The 13406-nt window shown below is 42.9% G+C and overlaps 1 long non-coding RNA gene across 1 annotated transcript in view; it reads right to left on the reverse strand.

The window, feature by feature from the left end:
- The window catches only part of LOC120404951, a 107915-nt gene that overhangs the window by 72697 nt on the left and 21812 nt on the right, over positions 1–13406 (reverse strand). The window lies entirely within an intron of this gene.

Raw genomic sequence — 13406 nt, forward strand, 5'->3', positions numbered from 1 at the left:
TGTAGCTCACGAAAGCTCATGCTGAAATAAATTTGTTAGTCTGTAAGGTGCCACAAGTACTCCTGTTCTCATTCCCAGACTGTACACTGGGCTCATTGGTACACTCTGGCAATTCCAAACAACCAGAAATCCAGTAAAATTTACTGGTAATTCTGGCCTTATGTGTCTGAAAGAAGTATTTTTAAAATTAAAACATTAGTAAGAATACCTCTAAAAGGCATTAAATCGTATTGCACTCTCCTTCGTATACAAAGAACTTAATGACTTGCAAATGTTTTAATAAAAATGAATTTAATGGAACATTATATGCTGCATGTCCATAATCGCAAACAAGCACTTATAAAACAACTCCATTAGTTTGCAGAAGTCACCCAAAATACTCAAGTAACACTACTGGAAAATGTATCATTTTGGCTCATGATTGGTGAATACTGCAGTACTTTTTATAAGGGGCAAAGTGGAATTCAGCAGAAACATTTTTTTCTTGAGACAATGTACAGTCTTCTATTCATGTATGCACTCCTACATGTTAATTTATGGCTGACAATAGCTGACAATTTGGAAATCTGTTATTCTAAACTATACCTGTGATGTACTACAAATGCTAATAGATAAGTTTTCCCAGTTATAAACTTCACTTCATTCTTATGAATGCAGTAAATGAAGTAATGGAAGTGCATGTGATCTCATTTTGGATAAGACTCCATTCCCTGTTAAATATTATTACTTCAGAGCTGGTTATATATCATCACCAATATAACAATAACAAATACCTTATTTGGTAGATTCTTTTTCTGTCTGCCTTTCAGCAATGATTATACTACTTGTGAAGAATTACAAAAAATTACTAGAGGATTTCCAAGAGGCCTCTACATTATTTATCTAGAAGCCAAGTATAATATTGGTTTTCCAAACTCATCAACTAACACAACTTAATCCTGATTTATAAGATCTACATTCTCTTTTACTTTTTCAGCCTGTAATATTTTTTTAGGTTATATTTGAAAAGAAATGTACAAAGGTCACAACTTTATATTCTCTCAAGGTTTGTATAATCATGCTTTGATCACTGAAACAAGAATTAGTTTAAACTTGTGGGAAATGAGTTGAACCATTTTGTTTTTCATTGTCTTGTCCTCCCTCCCTCTTCTTCAAACAGAAGAAAACTTATAGTCATTGCCTGAAACTTCCTTGATCCAAGTTTTTCCAGTGTCAGATTCATTGTCTAGAATAATAATTGGGCTAGATGAAACAACCAAATACAACTATGCAAAATTGTGGTTTTGTGAATCTTTCCTTTGCTTTCAATTTCTGTGGATTCATACCCCCTAAGGGCAGGTCTACACTAAGGGCGGGGGTCGAACTAGGGTACGCAAGTTCAGCTACGTGAATAGCGTAGCTGAACTTGAAGTACCCTAGTTCGAACTACTTACCCGTCCAGACGCCGCAGGATCGAAGTCCGCGGCTCCAAGGTCGACTCCGCCACCGCCGTTTGCAGTGGTGGAGTACCGGAGTCGACCGGAGCGCGCGGGGAGTTCGAACTATCGCGTCCAGATTAGACGCGATAGTTCGAACTCCGAGAACTCGAACTCACCGCGTCGACCCGGCAAGTAAGTGTAGACTAGCCCAAAGTTTCACTCTGAGGTCACACAAACCAAATATTAAAACCAAAACTCTAGAAAAAACAGAGTTTTCCCTGATTTCACACTACAATTATACAAAACCACAAATTTTGCACAATTTTATCATAAAACCATAAATTGGCCCAGGGTCACTCCAAAGATTCATGAATGCTTTAACAACCCAAGCTGATCTTCAGGCTTATAGAGAAATTTTCAAACTAGGTGATTTTAGTAATCATAATGAACACTGACATTCTATTTTTTTTAATTTCCCTAGATGATTCAGTGAAAAAAATATATCATGCAGTTGTACAACTAATGATTCCAGCTTTTCCCTTCATACATTTGCAAGGTCTATATTTACTAAAAATACTTGCATGAAGAAAAATATAAACAGAAAATCAAAATTCTGTAGTTGTCTTTTTATTTGGAGGGCTTTTAAAAGTAAAAACACTTGACAATTAATAGCAAATATGCAGGATTCCTACCTTTTGAACCCAATTCTTCTACAGTCACACCTGGAATCAATGGTACTTTTGCTTTTGTAAGGACTGTATGATTAAACTCAATCTGTTTAAATTTCAAATGCCTCTTGGTGAAATTGAATCCAGTCCAGTAATTTTGTATTTTCACTGAAGTATCAGCAATTTCTGCATAATTAACGAGATTTTAAAATAATTGAAAAAGGGTGAGGTCTGGTTATATTTGTTTGGTTGTTCTATCACGTCTCTGAACAATAGTATATGCATCCAAAGAGAAATGAAAATTAAAACTCTGGACACTCAGGCCACAATTTACATGGAGGTCCTTTAAATCTGAGTGACTTACTCAGGACATTTTAGGTCTGATTTTCATAGGGACCTGTAGCTCCCACCGAAGTCAAAGCAAATTGCAGGTCAGCAAATCTGAAAATGAAGCCCTATGGCTCTCAAGTTGGGCATGCACAATCCATAAGCTCAATATTAGCGAACTCTTCTGAAAATTTTAGCCATATGCTTTAGTGTTCTCTATGTGGTCACCAAAGCTCAACATTAAAAAAAACCAAACCCTAAAACAACAAACACATTAGCAAGGATAAGATGTATCATAGCCTTGTTGCTATCTCAGAGAAAGGCAAACTAAAACAAACACTTAAACAAAAATTGCTAGATAATAGTAAAAATCAGCTATTCTTGCTTTTTAAAATATTATAGCACTATGGTTCCACTGGGAGGAAAAAATGTACAAAACAGGAAAAGAAAAAAATTAGGAGAATAAAAGGATGAGACAGTCAGGGGAAAATAAAATGTACCCCAATCTCCCAGGATGGAGGATACTAGGACAGATCTGCCTCATGGCATCATCCCTCTGGCATTCAACTTCCATTAGGTATGGTCACTGTATTGGACTTGCAGAGCATGGTGAATGCCCTCATCATTTGGCAGACAGAGAGGAAGGACACCAAAATCACTCCCTACTGGCTAAGGACACCAAAATCACTCCCTACTGGGAGTGAGTGAGGTAGCCAAATGTACTTCTTGGAGTGTAGGGATATTAAAGAAGGTGTATATTAAACATGGTTTATATGAGAAATGATTTATTGTTAATTAATACTTTATAACTTAAGGTTTATGTTAGAAGTAAATTTGTGGCCACTTACTAATTGCAGCGCTGGTGGAGGCTTTCCAGCGCTGCAAATCGCCAGTGTAGCCATACCCTTCGATTTGAAGAGTGTGTTGGTGGAATATGAAGAGATTAGACTAAAAGCAATAGAAGATGTGGTCAGCATGAGTGCAGTGGCACAAAATCATCAGAAATCCATAACAGCTACGGATATAAGTAAAAACGTAAAACTAATCTGAGGAGTGACATCTTGCTTCACAGAGCCAGGGTCTGCTACAGACTACGAAATATCTTCGCCCTACACTTAGGAGGTCCCTAAGGTGTCCGGGGTGAATAGCTACTTCTACTTACAGAGGGAGGGAGCCCTGTCTATTCCCCCAGGAGAAACTCTTCCCAGCCACCAGCTACTGGCAACACGGGTATTCCTCTCCGGGCTCTGTGAGCTGCACACTTTCCCTATGCAGGCTAGCATTTTACACACTTTGTTTGTTACATTCAAGTGCCCAGTCCCTTATCTTCTGGACACCTGCAATGTACACCGATCTGCTGACTCCATGGAAGTAGTGCACTCCTCTCCCCTAGGTTCATCTCAGTTCAACAATCTCCTTATGGTAGTCTACATTTTAAATGCTACTCTTGCATAGCTGTACCACTGTAGCATTTCACTGTAGACACTATTGACACAGATTAGGTAATCCGCCTCCCTGAAAGGTGGTAGCTAGGTCGCCAGATGAATTCTTCTGTTGACCTTCGCTGTCTACAAGAGGACTTAAATTGGCTTAACAATGCTGCTCAGAAGTGTGGATTTTTCACATCCCTGACCAATGTTGTTAAACCAATCTCATTTTCTAGTGTAGACCATGCCTTAGTACAATGCACTTAGACATGACTACAGAAAAAACCAAACTGAAGTTTATTTATCAGAGTTTGAGCTAGAGAGTCAAATAAATGCAAGTAAAAGGATTTGGAAATGTAAGGTCACAGGTAGGAGAAAAACATAAAATGCTATACATAAGCTATACCTATTAACAAGTTACTTTCCTGTCTCACAGAATGATCAATTCTTACAGTGCTTGTCCAGTACAAAAAGCTGGGATCCACCTTTCATGAGACAGCCCTGCTGGCAGAGTTTCTTCTCTGTAATAGACAAAATCTTGTGCCCTTTCCTTGTCTTAGAAAGTTGCAGCCTACTGTCTCTTATCATAGGGGGTCACCTAGTTGGCAACTTTTCTTGGGGTTCTTTTGTTTTGGTAAATCCTCAAGCCTGCATCTAGTCAAGTCAGTAAGCATCGATTGTCTCCACATATGTCCCTGTTCTCAGTGTTGAGTGAGATTGTCCTGATACCCTGCCTTGCCTCAGGTAATAAATCTCACTTCAACAATTTTGAAACCCAATATTCTACATTTTATATATTTCTTAAACCATTTCTCATATAAACATCTAACAATAACCATGAGAATCATCTAGTTCCTAGCTTTCAGCAGAGACCACACATGACCCCTTTGGGTGAAATACTGAGAAGCTGGTAGGACACAAGAATTAAATACTTGCCTGGGCATGTCTGTGTCACACCCGCCCTTCCAAAACTTACACCAGCATCATTTAAATGGCTAGATCTTGCAGACTTCCACTAAATTCAATGGATATTTTACGTGAAAAAGAGTAAATAAGACCTACAGCCCAAAGATTCAGCCCAAAGTGATCAGCAGCTTTTCATTGCTCAAATAATCATTCTAAAAAGTAGCGGGAATACCACTTTCTCTTCAAGCTTGCACAGGGGCCATTTGTTGTGTGTTTTAGGAAGTCAATGGAAAGAATAAAATGACAATAAATATTGCATGTAATGCTTATAATTTTTCTGCATTGTTTTCTTAAGAAACCTCAACTCTCATATATAGGCAGCATGAAATACATAGCAAACAAAGAAAATTTCCTATCCTTTGACGGTGCACATAGCTTTCCACTTATTAGAGGAAGTACAGAAAAATTAGGGCTACATCTACACTGCATATTACTGCTGGTGGTGTGTAGGATATGTGTAGATACACGTAGCAGTGAAAATCAGGCTGCATCCACACTGCGCTATGTAGCTGCACATGTCAGTGAAAACCTCTGGCAGAGAGGAGGTGGTGGGGAAAGGCTCAGGCACTGCCTCCTCTCTTCTGGAGCCTTTCCCCACTGCCGGGGCATTTCCCTGTGGTGAAGAAAAGCTGAGGAAGCAGGATGCTATACTGCTAAAACTAGCAATGTAGATGGGAAAGGCATTACTACTTAGCTATATAGAGAGCTGTGTAGGGTATAACGTACAGGGTTCAGGCATGCCTTTACTTGCCTAAGCAGTGCCTTATCATCTATGCAACTATTTACATCCAAGCTAGGGTGTGTATGTGGTGTATGTACTCTACCCACCAGTGCCACCATAATAAGTGTGCAGTGTAGACATACCCTACCAGGTAGGGAAAAGCCGCTTGCTGATTTTCTCGTACCACTTATTTAAAAGTGACCTATAAATGATTTTAAAATACTGGATGGCTTGGACACTTTGTAGGAACCAATCCCTGTACAACATCCACTGTCCATACACAACTTACTCTTTACCTCATTTTATATTCCAGGCTGATCTTATTCATTGTTATATTGTTATAAATGGTTCCCTCTGTGTTCCCCCTTATTTTAGTACAGACATTGTTTCCAACCTACTAATCCACTTACCTCCCTAATCCTGTCTCCCAAGGAATGAGGACTCACCCATGTCCAATTACTCATGTCAAGCCAGGCCTACAGGCATTTAATACCATAGACTCCGAAGATACTTAATTTAATATGATTTTTCAAGAATACTGCAGGAAATTGCCTTATCTGTCACATCTCCCCCACTAAAAAAGTGGGTTTAACTGGGGTGCTTAACTGGCATGCAAGGGGAATCCATTGATGCATTTCCTGAACAGGTTTATTCCCTGGATGGTGTTTTTGCTATTACCTTTCATCATTTCAGCTATTCAGATAAACATTGTGTTAGCAAGCCAGCATACATCTTTCAAAAATGCATACAGAGTCATTTGCCAGCCATACCATATAATTTCTTTCTTTAGAACCTATGGGGTGGAGCTCTCATATGCTCCTTCATATCCTGGTTATCCCAAAACTTTTGAGTGTAAACTTGAGATCAGGTCCTCTCACTCCCAGCTTCCAACTGTTGTCTAGGGAGGGCTGCCTCCTTGTGAAGCAGGACTCAACAATGCACTGCTTTTAACAACAGAGGGGTTGGGCAAGGGAGATTCTTCAGACCTCCCCCACAGCCAAATTCCTTTCTCTGACCCAACTCCTCAGAGTGGCCCCAGAGGCCTAACCTCAGTTACTTGGGGGTGGGGGAGAGAGGGAAGAATACCATTGGGGTGGCCTTCCCTACACACTTAGTAAAGGTGAGTAAAATTTCCTCTCACATCCATCTCAGGGTCCTTTACATTCTACGGAGCATCATACAGACAGACTGTGAGAAGACATTCCCCCTCCTTCCTAGCTGTAGTTACTTTTGCCATCTCCCAATCAGCTGTCATAAACTTTATTTGCATATTTCCCATCCTTGGCAATGCACTGCAGCTGCCTCAGTCTGTCCCTATTTTTGGCCGGAGACACTGCCATTACTAAGTTCTGTGATGACTCTGGTTCTCTGGTAAGGGGGGCAGAGAGCTTATTTCCCTGACCTTGGCTGCAGGACTCAGAGAATTTTCCTTCAAGTCAGTAGGTCTGCTCACTTCCCTAGAACAGGAGACTTCCTCAGGTAAGTGTCTGTGTATACTGGGAAGGTAACTTGCTTCCTTTTGGATACTGCTGATGTAGACCCCTTTCCCTCCCTGTTAGCTACTATATTTGCACTTTGGCTAACACAGTCCCCTGAAGGTCTGGAGCTAACCGAGGGGGTCTGATTTACCTCTTCTGCTTTTAAAACCTTAATATCATTCCCCAAAAGTAAAGAATATAGAATATCTGACAATATACCTACAAACTGTGACCCTGACCCTTCCTTGGTCTGTATAGAAATCTGTGCTGTAGACAGAGTGAAGGCTTTTACATCAGGCACTTTAACTGAGATTTCGTACCCTGAGAGCATTTGATGGGGCTTCACAACATGAGGCTTAACTATAGTGTTAGCAGTCCCACTCTCTCTCCATTCAGTTAATGTCTCCCAATTAATTACTACCTTCCACTCCCACTGGTGATGATGGATCTGCACCCTGGAGGGTATAGCATGACATGTGGGCAGTGGCTTGGAGTGTGAATGGCTCAGCACGAACATTATATGCCATTGGCAGACTGTCTGAACAGTTAACTCTGAAATCATGGTGCAGCTGGTCTGTCCAGCAATGCAGTGGGCCTCACTAGGAGGTCAATTCAGGCAAAGTGACCCAGTTGGCCACATATGGAACAATGCTTTTCCACACCCACCCCAGGGCTTCCCTCTCCCCGAGGTACATATCATATCCACATAATGGTCTGTCCATTTCCCAGCTAAAGTTACATCTCTAGGATTTTTGTCTATTAACAATTATGTTAGGTCATGGTGGTAGAGCTTTTAGAATTATTTTAAACACATTAATTCATAGGGTTCACTGACCGTGATAACCCCCCCACCAACCAGTTCCTCATTTTCTTTCATAACCCCTATTTTAGCTGAAACCTCAGCATAGGTCATGTCTAGGGCCCTACCAAATCCATGGCCATGAAAAACACGTCATGGACCATGAAATCTGGTCTTCTGTATGCTTTTATAGATTTCATGGGGGAGACCAACATTTCTCAAATTGGGGGGCCTGACCCAAAAGGGAGTTGCAGGGGGGTTGCAAGGTTATTTTGGGGGAGGGGGTAGCAATATTGCCACCCTTACTTCTGCCCTGCCTTCAGAGCTGGGCAGCCAGAGAGCAGTGGCTGTTTGCCAGGCGCCCAGCTCTGAAGGCAGCACCTCACCAGCAGCAGTGCAGAAGTAAGGGTGGCAATACCATACCATGCTATCCCCTTCCTTTGTGCTGCTGCTGGAGGTGGCTCTGCCTTCAGAGCTGGGTTTCCGGCCAACAGCTGCCGCTCTCCAGCTGCCCAGCTCTGAAGGCAGCGCTGCCGCCAGCAGCAGTGCACAAGTAAGGGTAGCAGTACCGCAACCTCCCTTACAATAACCTTGCGAACCCCCCACAACTCCTTTTTTGGGCCAGGACCCCTACAACTACAACACTGCGAAATTTCAGATTTAAATAGCTGAAATAATGACATTTATGATTTTTTAATTCCTATGACCGTGAAATTAACCACAATGGACAGTGAATTTGGTAGGGCCTTAGTCATGTCCTCTTTTTTCTAAACTTCCCAAAACATCTCCAATACACTTCAGGGATCCATTTAAACTTTTGCAACAATGCTTGTTTACACTGATCATAATCTTTATGATTTTCACCCTAAGGGTGAAAACATCTGAAGCCTTTGGCACTCAGAGTACCGGAGCAAGATACTGTATCATTTCCTCCTCCCCCACCTTGTTCCATTTACATCCCACTTCAAATGCATTAAAAAAATATCCATGTCAGACTCCTCCCTAAAGTGAGAAAATTATTTGGTGTCTATGCCACCCACTGGCACAGGTACACGGGGTCCGTCTTCACCTACTAGATTAGGATTTTGCTGGTGCAGTCTCTCCATTTCAAGCGGATATACTGGTACTCCTTGTACAGGTGCTCCTTCTCTTCTCTTTTGTACTGTATTCGTGTTCCTCGTGCTGGCACTGTTGCTCCTGGTCTTGAAGCTGCAGGATTTCCAGGTGCAGTCAGTCCCTCTCCAACCATATGCTGTCTTAGTCCACCTGTGGACCTGTCCATGATCACTGTTGCAGTGATGCATCTCATGTGTACCGAGCATGGATGTTCAGCTTCTCTCCAGGGAATTGCGTCCAAGGTATTTCCCACGTGTTTGACCCTATGCCAGAGGGCTGGATGTTCCCCGTGAACCTGGATCATTTCTCTTTTGATGGTCAGAATGCAGCAAGTCAACCAGCTGCACGCTTGTCTGCTCCTCCTTGAGCTGACTTCTTTGCATACCTCAGCTAGCTGATTTTTTTTCAGCTGTTCACAATTCATTTTTCCTTGTTTCTCTTTTTACTATTCTTTTCCCAAAAAAGCTATGGAAATGTATACACGGCAATGTAAGCCCAGGCTCAAATTCAGGCTTGAGTCCAAATCCATCTTCCACCTACACACAGAAGTAAGGGTGACAATACCTAGGGCTCAGATCTAAGATCCTAAGACCCTGAGGGGGTGGAGGGTTCAAGCCTGCATCAAGCCAGAACCCCGAATTCAAGCCTAACTGCTTTTAAGGGTAGATGCAGCCCCCTGACTTAGGTCCTGGAAGTCTGCCAAAAGTATCCCACAATCTCATAGGCCAACTTCCTTTGCCTTCTCTAACCCAGAAATGTCCAGTGCACTCCAGAAAAACAGAAGCAATCCTCCTTGGTGTAGTGCAGAAGCTTGGTGAGTCAGCATTTGATCGTTTCATTGTAGGGTGACCAGACAGCAAGTGTAAAAAATCAGGACAGGGAGTGGGGGGGTAATAGGAGCCTATAGAAGAAAAAGTCACAACAATCGGGACGGTTCCTATAAAATCGGGACATCTGGTCACCCTATTCCATTGTCTTCTGAACATTGAGCTGCACACACCATCAGAGAGCATTCTGTGTTTACAATGGAGGCTGAATAGAAAAAAGGCTTTTGTGAAGTGCTCTGTTGCGCAGACACAGGAGGATAGCCAGATTTTGGTAAATCTCTGGTGTGAGGCCAGTAAGGATACCAGGAATGACCATGCATACCAGCAAAGAAGCTGCCAGCATTGCAAATTCACTGGACTGGTGACCAGTGCAGGGAGCAAATTAAGCTGATCAAGAGCAAGTACCAGAAAACCAGGGATCAGAATTGCACCTCAGGCAAGTCACCAACATCCTGCCTATTTTATGAGGACTTTGACCAGGTTCTGGGCACTGTGCATGGAACTAACGTGGTGCACAATGACCTAGAGAGCTGGGATGGCACCCTGCTGGCCCCAGAATCCAGTATGGGGACTGATGGGAGCCAGCAGAAGGAGCCAAGTGAAGACAATGAAATGACTCTGTTGCTGAAACCAGTCCCACAGGAGGCTTTGCTGCAGGAGCAGCAGGAACACACGTACTTGGAAAGCTTTTGAATGCCACTCCCCCCCCACCCCCAACACCTGAGGAACAGCCCGCCACAGAACCTGCAGCACACATGGAAGGGATGAAGCTGACCCAGAGCCATTAGTTTCTGGCTCCATTTTCATGTTTATTAATATAGGAATAGGAGGGATTGCCACTGTATGAACCAATGCAAAATTTACTAGAAGCTGCGACTATCAGCTTGCATTGGCTAATGACAGATTGCATGCTGGGGAATTGGCTCCCCCAGACCCCACCATGTGGAGTTCAAAATGGCGACTGAGAACTGCAAACATTAAAACTGCCTTAAAAGTTATTTTTTTACTGGAAAGGTACAGATTTTTGCTAGGGAATTCCTGTTTCTTAAAAATAATAACTTTACATTGCCATGCCTGGAAGTACACCACTCTGTAACTACTCAATGGTATAACAAACTGCCTAGAAACAGTGAACTGGGGCAGGGGGTGGGGAAAGAGGTGGATATGTGTTCCGTTTACAAATCTAGTCCATTTCAGAAGAGCCCTACAAATCTGTGGGTATCCGCTTTATATCTGTGGACCATTTCTACGGAAAGCAGTGCGGATTCGGATACAAATTTTGTATCCACGCAGGGCTCTGACTGTAAGAGCCGGGCGGGCAGCTGTGAAGAATTGCGGCACAGATCCTACACCTGCCCTGGGCAGGGAGCCTGGGGGGCAGGGACACTGGGCGGGAGGCTGCTTGGCCCCACGCCCAGGGCAGGTGGAGGGTCTGCTGTGGCTCCCCACAGCTGCCCTTCCAGTTCTTACTATGGCCAGTCTGCAGCTCTGAGTCGCCCCTTCTCCCCCAGCCTAGCCGGAGCCAGATCAGGGAGAGCCACGCTGGCAGCTGTGAGGAGCCTGGATCCATCCACCTGCCATGGGCGGGAGGTGGCTGGGTGGCAGGGATACTGGGAGGAAGTGCAGGGACATTAAACCACCTCCAATGAGTGGCAGTAGCTATGCCAGCGGGACAGCATCTCCTGCTGACATAGTGCTGTCCACACTGGCACTTTTATTGGTGAAACTTATGTTCATCAGGGGTGTGTTTCCCCCCTGCCCCCCGACTGACAAAAGTTTTACCAACAAAAGTGCTAGTGTAGACATAGCCTATATCAGGGATCAGCAACCTTTGGCATGCAGCCTGTCAGTGAAATCCACTGCTCCCATTGGCCCGGAGTAGCGAACTGTGGCCACTGGGAGCCACGATCAGCCGAACCTGCGGACACAGCGGGTACACAAACCGGCCCGGCCCGCCGGGGCTTTCCCTGCACAAGTGGCGGAATCAGTTTGGGAACCATTGGTGTAGGATGTTGCATGTTTTAACTTAGACTTACAATATCTGTATCCCATGTTACAAGGCAATATTTTAAGTGTTTGCTCTGTAACCATAAAAACGTTTGCTAAAAATGTAAAACCCCACAATCAGGGAAGAAGCATTACCAAGTGTGAAATACTAGTTTACCACATGAGGTGTAATCTCTTCCCCAACAAAAGAAGGCCCTAGACATCAGAAAAGCCATTGTGGAATACCAGTGGACAAAAGACCTTGTTGATTGCTCCCCCGATATCCAGGAAGTGAAGACATGCACAAACCCTTGTCCCATCAGCTTGAGCTTTGGGGGAAAGAGATAAAAATCTCCGTCAAGAAAATCTGTTATCACTATACTGCATGGAATTTGGAGAGAGCAAAATTTCTAAGCATAAGTAAGGGATTCCCAAGGTGTTTGGGTTGGGTTAGCCCTAAACGATACATAGAACTTGCATATATAGCAGCTACTGTTACCTTTTGGAACCTAAGACTGTATCTCATTTGTGTGTGTATGTTTTTACCTGCTTTAACCTTGTAAATAACTCTCATTTCTTTTTTCTTATTTAATAAATCTTTAGTTAGTATTATAGAATTGGCTACAAGTGTCTTTGGTTTGATCTGAGGTATAATTGACCTGGTGTAAATGACTGGTCCTTTGGGACTGGAAGAAACCTGAATATTGTTGTGGTTTTTGGTGTAAGGGACCATCTATCACGAAAGCAGACTTGCCTGGGTGGCAAGGTAGACCAGAGTGCCCAAGGGGACAGTCTGTGACTCCATGTTAAAGCTGTTATAGTACTTTAGGAGTTCACACTTGTTACTTAGTTGGTGAAATCTAATTATAGATCATACAACCAGGTAGGGATTAGTGACCTGTTCCTTGACAGTCTGCCCTCAGGTTGGCACTCATGTTTGTTAGCTAGTTTTGACACCTTTGATCTTGTGGGTTCCCTGCAGCTGCAGGTTTTACAGCCACTCTGCTCTGGCCCTACATGCCTGGGTCTTTTTGGAAGAGAAGAGCTCCAGCATATCCAGTGTGATATGGAACTTTGCAAGTTTGCCTCAGTAGCTGGAGCCATGTGGCTTGGCACAAGCTGAACTCGAGGACTAGCAGAAAGCCAGCCACCTGAACACCAGATGAGAGTACAGCATCGATCTACACAGCCACAGTATACAAATAAAACTACTACACTGGCATAGTTAGCAAGTTTTATTCACTATTATGTCTGAAATCAGCCAGATTGCATTTTGTTTCTTGGGCATTTAGTGGTGCACTGCAGGGTATGCAACCACTGTTTCTTTTAAACTATTTTTTTTAAATAAAAGATTTTGGTGTATCACATCCAAAAAGCTTAGGTACTGCCAGTGGTACATGTACCACAATTTGGGAACAGCTGGTTTAGAACATCAAGATGCATAATACAGCCACAATAAATGTACAGTACTTTTAAAACTAACATTACTTACTTATACAGGATTACATCAAGTTATTTTACTGCTTTGAGCAATCTTATTTGCCCGGCTGTGAAAGGTAAAAAGTATACTAAAGCAATATAACATGGCAATAGCCTACATTTTTCACTTACCCTTAGGGGCTACTTAACCTCTTGTTTTACTTTTTCCAGACCAAATCAATGGTACGGACAAC

Source organism: Mauremys reevesii, linkage group 4, assembly GCF_016161935.1.
Source record: "Mauremys reevesii isolate NIE-2019 linkage group 4, ASM1616193v1, whole genome shotgun sequence".
Lineage (NCBI taxonomy): Eukaryota > Metazoa > Chordata > Testudines > Geoemydidae > Mauremys > Mauremys reevesii.